The sequence below is a fragment of the Amborella trichopoda genome, chromosome 4 (genome assembly GCF_054954075.1).
Source record: "Amborella trichopoda isolate Santa Cruz 75 chromosome 4, AtrichopodaSantaCruz75HAP2 v2.0, whole genome shotgun sequence".
In the NCBI taxonomy this organism is placed as follows: Eukaryota; Viridiplantae; Streptophyta; class Magnoliopsida; order Amborellales; family Amborellaceae; genus Amborella; species Amborella trichopoda.
Window position 1 is genome coordinate 4,619,800 of NC_142339.1, and position 17,701 is coordinate 4,637,500.

General features: G+C 29.8%; 1 long non-coding RNA gene across 4 annotated transcripts in view; it reads right to left on the minus strand.

Moving 5' to 3' along the window:
• Window positions 1–16,715: 16,715 nt before the first annotated feature.
• The window catches only part of LOC148782212 (uncharacterized), a 6,991-nt gene continuing 6,005 nt past the window's right edge, over window positions 16,716–17,701 (minus strand). For 2 of the 4 annotated variants that reach the window (XR_016053194.1, XR_016053196.1), the window contains exon 3: window positions 16,716–17,701. This exon is cut by the window's right edge and continues 127 nt beyond it. This is a non-coding gene — a long non-coding RNA (uncharacterized LOC148782212). The other 2 variants (XR_016053195.1, XR_016053197.1) reach the window with 2 other exon arrangements.

The window sequence follows — 17,701 nt, forward strand, 5'->3', positions numbered from 1 at the left end:
ATTTTAGGGTGTGAGCTTTTTTATAAATACAGCTAAATAAAAATTATTAAAAAATATTTAAATAAAAAATAAACCAAGATACCCCTAAACTTTTTTTGATAAACATTTTTTATTTTTATTCAATTTTACTTATAAAAATGAAAATGAAGACTAAATTTTAAATTAAATACCAATTTTAAATTAAAAAATAAAAATTTTAAAATATTAAAATAAATTTTTTTTTTGCCTTTGGATGAGGTTAGTTTAATCTGAACTAATATATATATATATATATATAAATTAGACAGAGATAGAGGTGATGAAAAAGGAAAGTGTTTAAAAATACTTTTAATTGTTGACGTTAAAAACAAAGTAATAAAAAATGTTAATGCTAAAAGAAAAAGACAAAGATTATGTTTAATTTCAAAATTAAAGTAAGTATTATGCAAAAACACGTGAGAGATAACGAAAATCAAATCTCGTGATTCTGGTGGACTTTGACCAGAGGGACAGAAACTTTCTCGCCCAAGTGACAGATGACCCAAAACGACATAGTTTGTGCTGTTTGGACCATTTTGTGTTCGTTCATTGTATTTGGTCAACAATAGATTTTGAGACACAATTTGTGTTGTCAGATCATGTTTAATTAAAACGACACACTTTGTGTCGCCACACATTGACTGCGAGATTTTCGAATTTTGATTTCTAACCAACTGGATAATCACTCATAACCTTCTCCAATCATTTAGAGATCTATAAAAGAGCTTGAGTCCAAACTCTTAAGGACTGATCAACGAGTTCATTTAGACACTATGGGTGGAGATAAACACTCAGAGCTCTAGGATCATGAACCCCCCCATCAAAGAGACCCAAATTTCAGCATTTGGCCATTAAATTAGGAAACCTAACCATCCCATTTCAACCAAAGCTATGGCTTGGTCACTATTGAAGAGAAAAAGGAAAGACCCAAATTTCAGCCATTAAATTAGGAAACCTAGCAACTCCATTTCAACCAAAGCTATGGCTTGGTCACTATTGAAGAGAAAAAAGAGGATAAACATCATAAAGAAAAGTTGTGCTCCTAGTATGGGTAAAGCTTCAAGCTTCAGGTGTCCCGGACCAACTGGCCCTGACACGTAAGTCTCTCTTTCTCATTTCTTTAAGTTATTTTAATTTTTAAAGATGACATGAATATCTAATTTTCATTTCTAATTATAAAATTTTAAACTTAAAAATGGGTTCAAATCAAGTAGATCTTTAAACACATTAAAATATTAAAAATGGGTCATCTAGATAATGTGCTTCAAAATGTATTAGTTTTTTAGATTCAGATTCTTTTCCTTTTTCAATTCCATAAATCAAAATGTCGAGATAATCAATTAGAGCGTTTTCCAACAATAACACAACTTTTTCTCATGGGTTTTTAAGATGCTCCTAATTTCTACAATTTAAGGTTGCAACCTTATATAAATTTTTTCCTAGTTTTAACATATAATAACTACAACTCATAATCTTATAAAATGTTATCTATACGTATCTATTTTTTTCACTCTGTTTTTGTCACACCCCAAGATTTATAACACTGGAATCCTTGAGATGTAACAGTCTATCTTTAACAAAACGAAATTTTTCTACTTCACCATTAATTGCACTAAAACATATTTTTCCATTTCTAAGAGTCTGTACAAAGTCTACTCATAACTAGTATTAACATGAAGGTTTAGATATACATCTGTTGATAGGACAAAATTTACAATAGTGAATTTGAAAAAAAGTCACTAAGAGAAAATTTCATCGTAACTATGACTTCTTCCAAAGTTGGTCCTGTTGTGCCTTCAACTAGGGAGGCCGTAATTACCCTGAAATTTTTTTACCATAGTTTGATGAGTTTGGCTACTCAGTAAGTGATCATCATAGTCCTAAACAATAATCATAGTCGGAAGATGTAAGCATTTTAAAAAAGGGAGGTCTATTAGAAACAATGCGAGCCAAAAAACATTTATGGATAACAATTTCACTTTCAGAAATACACAATTAAACATAATCCAAATGATTGAAATGCATATAAATATTTTAACAGCAATGCATAACTCAAAGGATTTCACAAAATACCCTACTGGCATCCCAAGTAGGTCACTTGTATACCCCACCAGCGTCCTAGATGGGTCCAAACAATCCCTGCAGGTCCAAACATACCTCACCGGCATCCCGGATGAGTCCAAATAGTATCTATTGGCGTAACCAGATAGGTCTAAACAATACCTGCAGGTCCAAACATACCTCACCGGCGTCCCGATGAGTCCAAATAGTCCCTAGCGGCATAACCTGATAGGTCCAAACAATCCCTGCAGGTCCAAACGTACCTCGCCGGCTTACCGGATGAGTCCAAATAGTCTCTATCGACGTCCAGGATAGGTCGACACATACTTAAATTATCTCATAAACTCTTTAATATCAGAAAGCATCAACATCGTATATTCAAAGTATCATTGAAATCATTAACATGAATTCACTTGAAGCAATTTAAATAATTACTTTTATTGAAATATTTGTAAGTAACCAATCAAACAATTTGGATAAAAATAGCAGAAAGGTAACAAATCGAACAGGTATATTTGAAATGGAATCCAATAGGCAGTCGATTATCAATTTAAGAGCTTTTATAGAAATCCAAGGTTAAACACATAAATATCACAATTTTATGGAATGTAATTCATAATTAATTATTTTACAGGAATAGGTAAAACTTATAGTATCTAAAATTCATAGACAAACAAAAATACAATTAAATGCAGAAATGCGTAAATCTCACAGTATTGGCAGTATTATAATTAATTGCAGAAATATCAATTCATAATGATTTTACTAGAAATGACATCACTTACACATAAATTTTACAGTGTTTAAAAGTCATAATAATAGGCAGAAATTTTATTTTTAATAATTTACAATGTCTAAATTTCTAATAATAATAATTTTAACAGAAAAAAAAATGATACCATATGCGCATAAAATTACAGTATAAAAATGGTGAACAGATTATTTTTCAAGATAATGAGATCATTTACCTATAATATTTGAGAGAGAACTTTCGGTAAAATTATGCTAAAGAGAAAGAGCTCACTATGTTCTTTAATTCAAAAAGAGGGCTCAACGTTACTGAGAGGCAGGGGCGGAAGGGAGAGTATTTTTGTAGAGAGAGAATCCAACTCGTTCTCTTCTTTTTAAACATAAAAAAAATATTATTATAATATATTGTTAACCCACCTCAAACATGAGGTGTTTAGAAGGTGTTACATTAACACTTAAAGCCCACGTCCCTAGAGGATGTGGCACAATGAACAAAAGGTGAAGGTAAAAAGAGTAAAAAAAAATGATAGTCCTTAAAGACCAAATTATTTGTATGGACCATCAAAAGTAAAAGGTCTTTTTTTTAGTTTAGAATTGTTACAGTTTTTTTAAGCAAAACTAGAAATATTCACAATTCGCTAAATTAACTAAATTTTGGCAATCTGCATTTTTTAACTTATTTGTTACCTCTGACTTTTTGCTTCTAATTTTCTTATTTTTTTCTTATTAAAATCCCTTAAATTTCTAAATTCTTATTCAAATCTCATCATCTCATTCTCCCAACATGAAGCCCCAATAAAAGAAATCTCTAACTAAATCTTCTAAGTCCACTTTCCCATTTTAAGTCCCTTTAATATAAGATAAGCTTAAGAAAAACAGCTCACACCAAATAAAGGATTTATCTTTTCTAAACAAACTCACTCTACCATATTTCTAAAAAGATAAATTCAAAAAAGTAATAAAATTTTAATTTTAAATTTTATCTGTATCAGTTAACTAGATTGTGATTGTTAATAAAAAACTACTATATAAAATATCTTATGATATTTAATGAGAAAAATAATAACTCAGCAGAGAGGAGTGTAGTGTTTTTCTAGGAAATTGAATTGTTGGCCGCATTGAGATATCACCCCATGGTGGTTAGAGAGAGCGAGAAAATGAGACGAAGAGAGGCTTGTGCACCTACCTGAAGGCAGAACATGAAATAATAATAATAGAAAAAGGGCTGTGTCGTGGCGGTAGCACCCCCATGCCAAGTTATCACGATGTGGTTTCGAATCCTGTTGAGGCCATCTATTGACACTTTCAAAAAAAACTAACTCTCTAATAATGGGTTGGGGCATGTCTTCTCCACTCAATTACCCCTAAAAAAAAACATAAAATAATATAAACACAAAGATGAAGAGGGTTGTGTGAGAGGGATGAGTAGTCACACAAATGAAGACAGAGATTGGGGGTAAGAAAATTATGTAAGGAGATATGGAGGACAGTTAATGTTTTAGAGAGAGAGCAAGGGTAATCAGAGAGAGGAAATGGCAGATATTGATGCTTAATATTAGATTAAAGCTTTTTAATTTGTTTTAGTGGTAATAAAATCAGAATAAATTTAAATTTTATTAATGAGAATTAATAAATTAGATGGGATAGAGATAATTTCACATGGCTGTCAAATACACAAAATCTCTCTAAAAAAAAAAAAAAGTTACTCTGACACATAAGATTGTGACACATTAATATTAGATTAAAGCTTTTTAATTTGTTTTAGTGGTAATAAAATCAGAATAAATTTAAATTTCATTAATGAGAATTAATAAATTAGATGGGATAGAGATAATTTCACATGGCTGTCAAATACACAAAATCTCTCTAAAAAAAAAAAAAAAGTTACTCTGACACATAAGATTGTGACACATTAATATTAGATAAATCTTATGGCACATTATTTAGAATGTCTATTTTCAAAAATTTTAATTTTTTATAAATTTGCTTTATCTGCATCATTCTTGAAACTTTAAATTTTATAATTAAGGATGATAATATATTTTAATGTCTGTTTCTCCAAAATATGAGAAAAATAAAGGTCTTTTTTATACGACCATGACTCCAGCAAAATGAGCAAATCAAAGGATGTACTCACATTAAAGAACAAATTCGTCCATACTTAAGATAAAACATGTCATGAGGAACTCCAGGTAATTTAAATCCCTGTTACAATTAACCCGATAAAATATAGACTCATGCACCTTTGATTCGGGCCTTGAAGGCATTACATACTCAAAAGAAAGAAGATATATATGAAAGGGAAAAAAGATTTTTGGTATTCTCTTAGTCCTGTAGCAAGTAATCTCTGTATTTTGACAATGTTAGAAAATATTTTTTTTGTCTTTACCACAAAAGTAGAAATTCAACTTTATATTTTTTAGAAATTTTTTAATAAATCTATATTTTATAGTGTGATGATCAAGACTCATGATTAATTTTTATATTTTTGGTTGGGACTTTTAAATTATCAATTTTTTTTTTTTATGTATTTTCATATTTCATTCTTACATGTAATGCATGGATTGTATATGTATTTTTTTATTAAAACTTTTATTTAGGCTAGTCCTCTAAAATAACCCTATTTAGATATTTCGACTAAATTTTGAGTAAGTTTCAAATTTCTCTTCTAAATACAAACTTTAAATAGTATATATTTTCAAGCTATTTATTCGTTACGTGTGGATTACTTTTTGAAATTCAAATTTCCCAGATGTCTTCCAAAAAATTAACCTTAAAAAGTGACAGGTTTTCTTTCTCTTTAGGTAACTGATGTATTACTAGTTAAAATGGCTACGGCTTAATGGTTTCTCTAATATCTAATTCATAAAGATAATATCTGGACGCCAATATTGATGTGATAAACTCACTATATCATGATGATATCCGAGGAAATTACTCTTAATAAATTCCCAATAAAATTAAATTATGGGCGATGATTTTTATTAAGCTAGCAAGGCCTCCAAAACGGTGACTGTTTTCTTATTAAAAAAAGAAAAAAAAGACACGGTTTCTATGAGTTTATGGACTTATATTTAGAATGTGGGCCCTTTAATAATTTACTTTTAAATAGAATTTAATTCTAATTTTTAGGAAACGTATAATATTTAACATGTAGATTATTAATCTGCAAAAATAAATAAATTTTAAAACCGTTGATTTTACTTTTTCTTTGAAGGACTATTATTTATGGTGTAGATCTACACTTACTGTAGATCTCCAAACCAGCATAGTAACAGGTTCAAGCTTGCACGCACCAAACAATTCTCCAAAAGGAAAATCTGTTAAAAAATCTGTTAAAAGAGACAAATCAGCTTCTAAGATCAACGTACACTATTCAGTTGGAAATAAAAGGAAACATCTCGTTGAACAGAATTTATGATAGTGCTTGCCTATAAAAGTCATTATCTATTTTCCAGAAAAATCCTCAAAATTCAAGGGATAAGATGATGTTTGCGTTTCTCAAAAACGTCCCAAATTTTAGGGTTAAAAGATGTTGATTATTCCATTTGATTTGTTATAAAAAGATGTGATATGTACTTAAAAAAAGCAACATTGGTTTTAAATGTAGGAAATGAAATTTCCTTGAGTTTATCATTCCTACAATATTGGTTCTTAAAATTTTTTGGGTCTTCAAATATGGCAATAAATCTCTCTCCCTTTCCTCAAACCAGCTCCTCTCAGGACTCTCAAGCCCCTGTCTCTCATGCAAACAAGCGTCTCCCTCCTCTAATGCTCACCTCTAAAGAACAACAATAAATCATTTTTGCTCAGAAAAAATATGTTGAATCCCTTCAACTAGAAGTTGGTTTTATTACCATTTTTTCCTTTTTTTAATTTTAATTTTAATTGGATGTTCAACTATATCAAAAATTATATTAATTTAGTTAATAGTGTTTTCTCCATGTCGCACGGTTTATTGGTTTGATTGTGATTCTCTAGTGTAGTTTCCACTGCATGTGATGTTTTTATTACATATACGCCGCATATTCACATTTAATCATTTTTAACTATATTATTATACAAAATAATAATATTCTCACACCAAAATATTGAGTTATCATTTCACTAGCTGATTTTCTTAATTTCAAGAATTTTTATTAATTTCTAATGAGTTTTCATGATTTTAAATATTACAAACGATTTATTATTCAGTATTTTAATAATGGATTTCTAAATACTTTTTTAATACTATATTGTCCTTCCCGTAGAGGACACCAGTTTCAATAAAATTTTTTATTTAAGTACTATATATATATATATATATATATATATATATATATATATATATATCAACAAAGTCTTCATTAAATAAATTTCCATGATTCTAAAACTTGGAGTAAGAATTGAAATAGAAAATTTCAAGATAATTTTATCGTTGTTCATTTTTTCATAAAAATATGGTACTACTTTCAAAGAAATATTCTATTTTTTTATTTTTTAATTAAATTAATCACACAAGCACACACAAAATATTGGGAAATATGATACTAGCTTTATTTTTAGTTTTGGGTTTTTATTAATTCTAGTTTTTATTGGGCAATGATTTCAAGCAATTGTTGTATAGTAATATGATGCAACAATCTTAAAAAACCATCTTATGGCTATTTGTTTGATCCAAGTTTTGAAATATAATCTCTTGTCATTTTAATGAACCATCACAAAAAAAGACAAAATTGAAAACATAACTTAAAAAGTATTTTTTTAGCCCAATTAATATAAGCCGTTCATTTTGATGAGATGTTTAAATTTAGGTTTTTTTTTTTTTTATTTCTAATTTTTTTGAATGGATTTATTATCATTAGATAAACAATGTTAAAAAAGGAAAAAATGATTTTGAGTTTATAAAGGTTAAGATTTTGAAATTCACAAAATGAATAATCTAGATTCTTTTTTGGAGGGAACTCATTTTGACCATATCTAAGATTCAAAATTGAATTTTTTTTTGAGAGAATTGATTATTGAGATGAAAAATGTGTGTGTAAAATTTAGAGTTATACAAATATCACAAATATAATTTTTTAATATTATCATTATATGATACTATAATACAACTGTTGTATTGGACCATTGTTCTATTTTATTTAGTAGTGGTTCATATCACAAGGAATTATGAGCTTTGGATTGATATATTTTCTAACATAACAACCAAAGGCAACGTTAAGTAGTGATTCATATCGCAAGGAATCTTGAGATTTGGATCAATCCCATGGCATTTTTTACATAACAGCTAAAGGCCACGTGGTATTCACTGTGTGATCCATTGCCATATGTGATCCATTACCACGTGGACTTCATCCAGCCCCATGTGTGATCCATTGATACGTGGACTTCATCCAGCCCCTTTGTGCGGGGCCATCAATTTTGGTGGTAATTGCTGCTAGAAGGTAAACCAAATATTTAGATTTATTTAATTTAAATTTAAATGCTTAAATTTCTAAATTAGATGGATTTCCAAGTCATACATCTCCGATTATATCGTTAACCAAATCACTAGGACTAATTATGTCGTTAAGCAAATCACCCTGTCCTTGATTTTTTGGGATGTAATCCCATTAGACTGCATAATTTGATTCTACGGATAGGTATTGACACCAAGAATGGGGAATTGATCAATATCTCAAATAAAGGGTGCGAAAGAATTAAAAATATTATTCTAATTTTTTTTAGAGTTTAGTTAATTTTTGACCTTTTCATCCGCCTGCTTTCTTGCTTTACCTAAATATCACTTTTTTCCCCTAGTATAAAATTTAAAGCCCAAGAAATAGAGTAGACGCATATATGGACACTTGAAAATCTTAAAAATTGACAGTCGAGAAAATACATTACAAGATGCATTATTTCCAATACTTGATATCTATTTTTTTTCATATTAATGTATCTTGAAGTCGACATGATGAATTTGAAAAAATTTAACATTTAAAACATCTTCTAATAAAATTTTTAATATGCGTCTTATTTTGATTGTTAGGGCATCACCCATATGTAAGTTTTTTCGTTACTTTGTTTGGGTAATTCAGTGGGGAGGACAAACCTGTGCCCTTTTTTTTTTGCCTTTTCCTAAACTTAAAATGTAAAAGGTTTTATAATTAATTTATATTTTAAAATTATGATCAAATAGCTTTTAAAATACTGGAGAATGTAAAAGTTGTCAAAATTGAAATATTAAAATCCATAATTTAGAAAAACAAAATGCTCATAAACCAATTTTTTGAAGTATAAATCTTGACACTTAAATTATAAATTTTTGGAAACAAAAGAAACAAAGCTAATTTATTATTTATTTTAGGTTAAGACAACATAATTCTCCAAACAGTGGATGGTGGTAACATATAATTAGTCAGTAAGCTTGTAATTAGTCAGTTATCTTGCAATTTGAATCCAGAGAGCATATAAGAGGCGAATGTTACATGGTAAACCTATTGTCTCATAAAATTTTTATTTTTTATGGGAACTATTCCAATATTATTGAATCACGTAATTACGAAAATCTTCAAAACGTTACAAAAACATAACTTAATAACTACCATTATATCCTTTAACAAAATGTTTTTGAGTGTGCATTAAGCACACTTGTCATTTTTAAAAAAATCCATGATATCCTTACAAAGAACTAAATATTATAATAATATTTTTATAATCTTACTTATCATTATACTAATATTTTTTTGGAACTTTGTGTCTATTCAATGACACTTTTATAACTACCTATTTTGAAATTTAAGAGACGAGATTAACTGTGACCTTCATATACAAAAAATAAATAGTCTATTTGTAGACCATCTTTATTACTAATACTAGAACTTGAAAATTGAAAACTGGCAAACAATAACATAAGGCATGCGCATGGAAGTGGAATATACATAGTTTTTTTGGGTAGTTAGGATTTAGAAATATAATTAGAAATACAATTTACCACATATATTCAAATATTTACAATAAATTGAAGATTACTCATCAACCAAATAATTATAAATAAAAAATACAAAATCTTATAGCAAGAAATAAATAAAGAAGTTAAAAAGAAAAAGAGAGTCGAAAAAGAAAGGTAAAGAGAGAGGAAGTCATTTAAAGAAGAGAGAGAGGCCGTGGAGGAGAGAGATTGCAAGTGGAGAAGAGATAGTGATAGGATGTCGTGGAGTGAGAGAGAGGAATTTGTAGAGAAAGATAAGAGAGAAATATGAGTACCTCTAATTTTCACATTATTTCAAATTCTCTTGATTTTTTTTATCTAAAAGCCCTTTGATATTCTCTACCCATTAGGGTGATTTGCTTTTCTAAAAAAATGACAAGACAATCCAAACCTAACAAAAGAACATATGTACTTACACCTCTCGCTCTAAAAGATGAGTACAAAATCCCTCTCTCTCCTCGTTCAAAGATATGAAATGATTATACAACAAGAGTCACCTATCCTATAATCTCTATAAGGGTCCATATTTTTGCGACATATGTATATCCTTTATCTCTATTCTGTCACCTATTCTATAATCTCTATAACATTAGGGTCCATATTTTTGTAATATATGTACATCCCTTATCTCTATTCTATTACGACATGTGTCCATCCCTTACCTCTTATTTAATAATGTAGTGTATATATAAGGAGGTGGTTTTTATAAGTAAATTGACTTATAGTATACATAGGCATGCCCCTACTTAAACCATCTTAAAAATTGAGTTTTATTCTAAAATTTAAGGAATTCGTCTCTAAAATTTTAGGGATTCATAATATAAGTTAAGATGATCATGAACGCGATTTTTTTTTTTAAAATATTTAAAGTGTGATTCTTTTTTAAAAAACTTCTACACCGTATAAACCTTGTGATTTTTTTTACGATGTCCATCTTAAAAATGGCCGTTGGTAAGTCATCGATCTCTTGCACCGGCTAACTCAGAGAGGACTTTTCCTATAGATAATTAAGCAATCATTTTTTCTAATATCAGTTTCGAATCTCCAATCAACAAGAAGGAGATTTATCAGGCATATGAAACCTCATACTTCACCCGCAACGTATTGATCAAACTCAAATTGGACTTAGCCTCTAGAAAAGCTCTAAAATAATTACATGTAATTTCTCATAAGGATACTCAATAATTACATGTAAACGATTCGCTTGAAATAAGATAATCATAAAACTTTGACCAATATATTTTGCAATTCTCACTGCTGGTTGACCATAAGTCATAAACCAGTCACCAAAGGGAGCATATTTCTGGTATTCATGAATAATCCCATTGTTTATGAACCATAATTCATGAAACCAGTCACCATGAGGAACATATTTTTGATATTCATAAGTAACCTTTCTTTATCTTACGTGAGAGAGATTATGAATTTAGAATCTTCATTTTATTTCAATATATTATGGCGAAAAGTTGGGAAGAAGTTGTCATAATAGATTATCTACAACAATAGGGGAAAAAAAAAATTCCAACCAAGACTTAGTAAGTGGCTCATTCTCATCTTTATCCAAACCTAAGTATCAACATAATATGGGATTATTACCATAATATTTTGTTCAGTGTAAGGATATCATGGATTTTTTTAGCGATGGTGAGTGTGCTTAATGCACACTTAGAAAAATATTTTGTCAGAGGATATAATGGTAGTTATTATGTTTTTGTGAGGTTTTGAAGATTTTCGTAATCATGTGATTCAATAATATTGGAATATTTCGCAAAGAAAATAAATTTTTTATGAGACAATAGGTTTACCATGTAACATTCGCCTCTTATATGCTCTCTGGATTCGAATTGCAAGCTTACTGACAAATTATCTGTTACCACCATCCAATGTTCGAAGAATTATGTTGTCTTAACCTAAAATAAATAATAAATTAGTTTTGTTTCTTTTGTTTCGAAGAAATTATAATTTAAGTGTAAAGATTTACACTTCAAAAAATTGGTTTATCATCAAGTTTTTATTTTTATTTTTCTAAATTACGAATTTTAATATTTCAATTTTGACAACTTTTACATTTTTCAGTATTTTAAAAGCTATTTGATTATAATTTTAAAATATAAATTAATTATAAAACCTTTTACATTTTAAGTTAGGGAAAAGGCAAAAAAAAAAAGGTACATGTTTTTCTTCCCCACTGATTTACCCAAAAAAAAACAATAAAAAACTTTTATAACTATAAAAAAAAAAGGCGCACCTTAAAATTTTTATTAGAAGAGGTTTGTTTTAAAGGCGCACCTCAATATGCATGAATATGAAAAAAAACATCAAATATTGGAAGTAGTGCATCTTGTAATATATCTTCTCGATTGTCAATTTTTAAGATTTTCAATTGTGCAGATACGTTCGATCTACCTGAAGCTTTAAATTTTATAATAGGGAAAAAACATAAATATTTAGCAGGATGACAAGGCAAAAAATTAACTAAACTCTAAAAAAATTTAAAATAATTTTTTTAATCCCTTTATTTTAGATATTGATCTATTGCCGTTTCTTGGGGTCAATACCTATCCGTCCGTACAATTAAATTATAAAAATCAGGGACGGTGTGGTTTGCTTAAGGACATAACGAGTCCGAGTGATTTGGTTAACGCTATAATCCGAGTTCTATGACTTGGAAATCCATCCAATTTAAAAATTTGAGTATTTGAATTTAAATTGAATAAATCTAAATATTAAGCCGGCCTTTTAGAAGCAATTACCGCCAAAATTGGTGGCCCCACATAACCGGTAGATGAAGTGCACGTCATCCCACACAACCGGTGGATGAAGTGCACGTCATATGGTACATACCACGTGGCCTCCGGTTGTTACGTAGAAAATATAACGGGTTTGATCCAAATCTCATGATTCCTTGCGATATGAATCACTACTTAACAGAACCCTTGGTTGTCACCTCAGAAGATATAACGGGATGGATCCAAAGCTCATAATTCGTGAATCACTGCTGCTTAAAAACCATGACGTAGTTGAAGTAATTTCGAGGTTATCCTTTCTCTTAGATCGCAATGGGGTGGCAATTGGTTTGGGTTGACCGAGTCGACATGTACTTACAAATAAGTTCGAGGTTATCCTCAGGAAAAGATAAGTAATTTTGAAGTTATCCCAAAACCCCAAAAAAAAAATAGTTTGGGCTTAATTGCATGCGTCAGCGCTTGACGATTTGCAATGTCTTAGGCTCAATTCAATTTTTACCAAGGGTAAGGAGCTCAATTATTACCAAGAGTAGGAAGACGATTTGCAATGTCTTAAGCTCAATTTTTACCAAGGGTAGAGAGGCGATTTGCAACGTCCTAGGCTCAATTTCTACCGAGGGTAGGGAGCTCAATTCTTACCAAAGATAGAGCATCCTAAGCTCAATTCTTATCAAACTGGCTCACAAAAAAAAATTTCTAAATTTTTTTTTTTCAAGGTTATCCTTTTTCTTGCATCGCAACAGGGTTGCAATTGGTTGTGAATCTAAATCTTAGACGTTGTGAGCCTAAGTCTTGGTTAGGGTTTCGGTCCATCTTGGAATTTATCAAGTCAGATCAGGTTAGGAGACACATATAACCAATAACAAATTTATAAACACATAGAAGTAATAAAAAATTTATATGTTTATATTTGGGTTTGGATGAAGATGAGAATGGAACAACTACTGAATCTTTAACAAATTTATAAACACATATAAGCAATAAAAAATTTATATCCAGATTTAGATAAAGATGAAAATGGACCAACTACTGAATCTTGGTTGGAAAATTTCAAAATTTACATATTTATACCCAGGTTTGGATAAAGATGAGAATGGACCAATTATACGTTCTTTTACCGATTGCTCCAGTTTATGGCCATGTTTGGATAAATATACCTGAGTTTGGATAAAAATGAGACTGGACCAACAATTTCATTTACCTATTGCTCTGGTTAGCCTATAAAGTTTCAGTATCCTTATGAAAAATCGATAGCTTGAGAGCAAATCCATTTTGAAATGGATTCGAGTTCCATAAATATATCTCTTCTGAAGTATGCGTTCGCATACGCCCCATGGTTGTTGATTGGAGATTCAAAATAGATGTTCAAAAAGCGAAAACTGTTTCATGGACCTCATTACTACATATGTGGTCAAAAAAGTGTAAAGGATCCATCTTAAAGATGGATGCAAGTGGGTGTTCCATCTAAAACCAATAAAAATTAACGGTCTAAATGTTTTCTTACAAGAATTATTACCTTTAGTTTTCAAAATTTACTAATTTTTTCCATATTCATGATCTCCATGTTAGAGATTACATGTTCTAAAAAATTAAGTCCAAAAATCCATCTCAAAAATAGAGTTATCAATAGGCTCTCATTTCTATATATGCAGGCTTGGCCGCATAGGAACTGGGTCCTTAAAAAAATTATTGCCTAATTATATTATATTATTGATTTTAGAATTTCCAGATTACATCAATTAGTTAATGGGTTTTGTTAGAAAAAATGATTGTTTAATTATCTTGTATTATTGATTTTAGAATAGGTAGATTACATCAATTAGTTATTGATTAGTTAATGAGTTTTGTTACAATAGATTACAAGGAAATATGGCATTACCACCCGTACATTTAGTCACTTAATCGAGATTTAATGAGATTTCTCAAAAATCAGTAAATCCATTATGCATCATGATAATCTGGATTTCCCAAAAATCAGGAAATCCATTAATATTTCCCAAAATCTTCTAAATCCTCCCTCTCGCTTGTCCCCTTTTCGCTGCTTTATTTGAAGATATGAGCTGTCATATAAAAATAAAAATAATAAATTTTTAAGCTCGTCTGAAGTCATCAGCTGTCATATAAAAACAAAAATAATAAAAATAAAAAATAGTAATCAATGATAAATTACACAACAGAATCTTAATAAAAAATTTCATGTAACATATTGTGATCCCTCTCTTTTTAAGCTCATCTAAAGGCCTCAGTGTGATATAAAAACAAAAATAATAAAAATAAAAATCAATAATCAATGATAAATTACACAACACAATCATAATAAAAAAATTCACACATTTCACACAACATAATCCTCCTCATAAAAGATTACTAAAATCTCAATTCAAATAATATACCTTTTTAGTCTTATCCAATACCTCAAAATTTTATACTGCAATTAACAAACCTATAATTAATCTCAATTCAAATAATATACTTCTTTAGTTTTCTCCAATACCTCAAAATTTTATACTGTAATTACCAAACCTGCAATTATAACTCGTACCCTACAGATTCTGAATTTAGTATCATAAATTTATTGTTTATATGAAATTATAAAGAGAGACATTTGAAAGACTTTTATATAAAATAAATAAAAATAAAGCTTATCATAATAAAATCATGTTATTCCAATCATATTGTTCCAATGACTTATCATGTTGCAACCAATGTCATGTTAGAAAACATGTGATTGTATATAAGTGCCAAAGGCACTTAAAATAAGTAGGAATTCTAACATGTGATTGCATATAAGTGCCAAAGGCACTTAAAATAAGTAGGAAATAGTGTCATGACTGTAAAATGGTACAAGTTGTTATTAGAAAATCTTTTTGGAAGGAATGGTGATAATGTTATTATTAGAAATCTTTTTGGAATGGTGTGATAATTTTTATTCAATATTTTAGTGGAATTTTGTGACAAACAATAAATAAATGATAATTATGCATTTTAGTGGAATTTTGTGACAAAAAAGAAAGAAATGATAGTAAAATGTTGATAATGCATTCCTATATTTCTTCTAGACATAGCCAAACAATAACAATGTATTTCCTAGATTACATCTATCTTCTAGAAGTAGCTAAATGTATTTCCTAGATTACATCTATCTTCTAGAAGTAGCTAAACAATAACAATGTATTTCCTAGATTACATCTAAATATTAGCCAAATAGTAACAATCCATTTACCGGTAATACCAGTAGGAGCATTTTTGGTCATTTAAAAAGGTAGAATAAATATTTTTATAAAAAAATAACGGCATTCTACTAGTAATTTAAAAATAATTAGTATATCTTGAGGGTGTTGTCATTATCCACTATTGTTAATAAATGCTTTTGGTTCTATTAGAAATCTCTATTTTATCCTTGACTAATTACTTAAATCTCTAGACTGACAAGGAGCATAAGGGTATCTAAATGTGACTTTAAAAGTATACGACACAAAATGGTGTAGCCTAACAAATTAATTATATTATATTATTGATTTAGGGATTTTTTTTATATAGTAATGATGAATACATCCAAACAAGCCCACATTTACAATTACATCTCAATACACATTTGCACATACATCATTACAATTACAAAGAAAAAAAAAAGTCCCCACAATTAAAAAAAAAAAAAAATTCCCCACTGTAAAAATGCCAAGGTCCTAGAGAAACTCTATTTCTAGTTAAAGAGGGATAGGAACATCGACATGCGGTAGGAATGGAACTTCATTAAATAATAAGTTGAAAAATTGGGGTGAATAGGTACTCATCGAAAATCATCCACGAATCCTTCAAAAATACACAATGTTGCTAATTGAGCCTTTGTGAAAATCCAAACAGCAAATGGAAAAAAAAGTAAAGAAATGAAATGAAATTACAACATTTCATTAATCAAAACTCTAACTAACTAAAGTTATAATACAAGAGTACCGCTTAGATCAAAAAAGGGGAGATAGAGATGTAACCAAAAATCTTTTTTTATCTGGCATGAACTTGGAACCAAGTGCATCTCAAGCACCTTTTAATAAGATCAATGTAGTTACATGCAAACCTAGACCAATAGCTTGATGAACCAAAAAACCGAACCTTTAAGATCAATGTAGTTGTCTGCAAATGTAGAGCAATAGCATTATGAATCAAGAAGTCTCTAGGACCTATTGTTATGAATAGTGAATTACCATTCTCATTAATAGCATTTAAACCAGGTAACCAATAAGCTTCGACCAACATTGAATGCTGGGCCGTTTTTTGAAGGTAAAAGTACATCAAATCCATATGAAGTCAAGTTCTCATATTCTCAACATTCTTCTGAAGTTCTCGTTCGATCTGAAATTCTTGCGCTCCTATGCAAGTTTGGTATCCTCCTTTGTCTCTTCTATCTCATCTTGCCCTCCTATGAAGTTTGGTATCCTCCTTTGTCTTTTTTGTCTCATTGGGAGGTGTTCCATCCAGAAATGTCAGGAAATCTTCCAAAAATGTATGAGATTTGTACCAATATTATACAAACTAAAGCTTTCTGTAATCAATGGATTGAATCGCGTTAAAAAATGGAAAGATTTGTAATTATACAAACTAAAAAGAAAAGATTTGTACAATTATGATTATACAAACTAAAAACTAAAGAGTGAGAACCCCTACCACTCAAGATGATTTAAAATAATAATAATAACAATACCATAGATACGATCATTGTTGAACTTTGTTGGATCAAGCTGCCTGAGCAAACCAAGATAGGTCAAGTGCAAACCACGATCCTTGGCCCCAGTCCTTTTATTGTGCTTGCAAAAGTACTTAAGCTGTTCCAAGGTCAAGTGCCCTAAGGATTGAGTTAGCAGCAAAAACAGCCAATTAATCATCTTTTTCTTGTCACTAACAACCGGCTTAGCAGCCTCGTCCTGGCCGTAAAACCGTAAAACCGGCAATTCAAGAGCTTCGGGGTCGTCCAGTCCTTCGGTGCTCGATCCCGCATATCCGAGAGATTCGATTGGACGAAGTACATCAACTCCAAGTATTTTTTCTTGATCTCAATTTCAAGGTAGTCCACTTTATTGCAATGCTTGCACTTGACTTGGCCACCGACCCACCTGATCCCCTTGTTGATCAGATCTTCTGATTCTGGACCAAAGCCCTAAGGTTCACAGCCCAAATG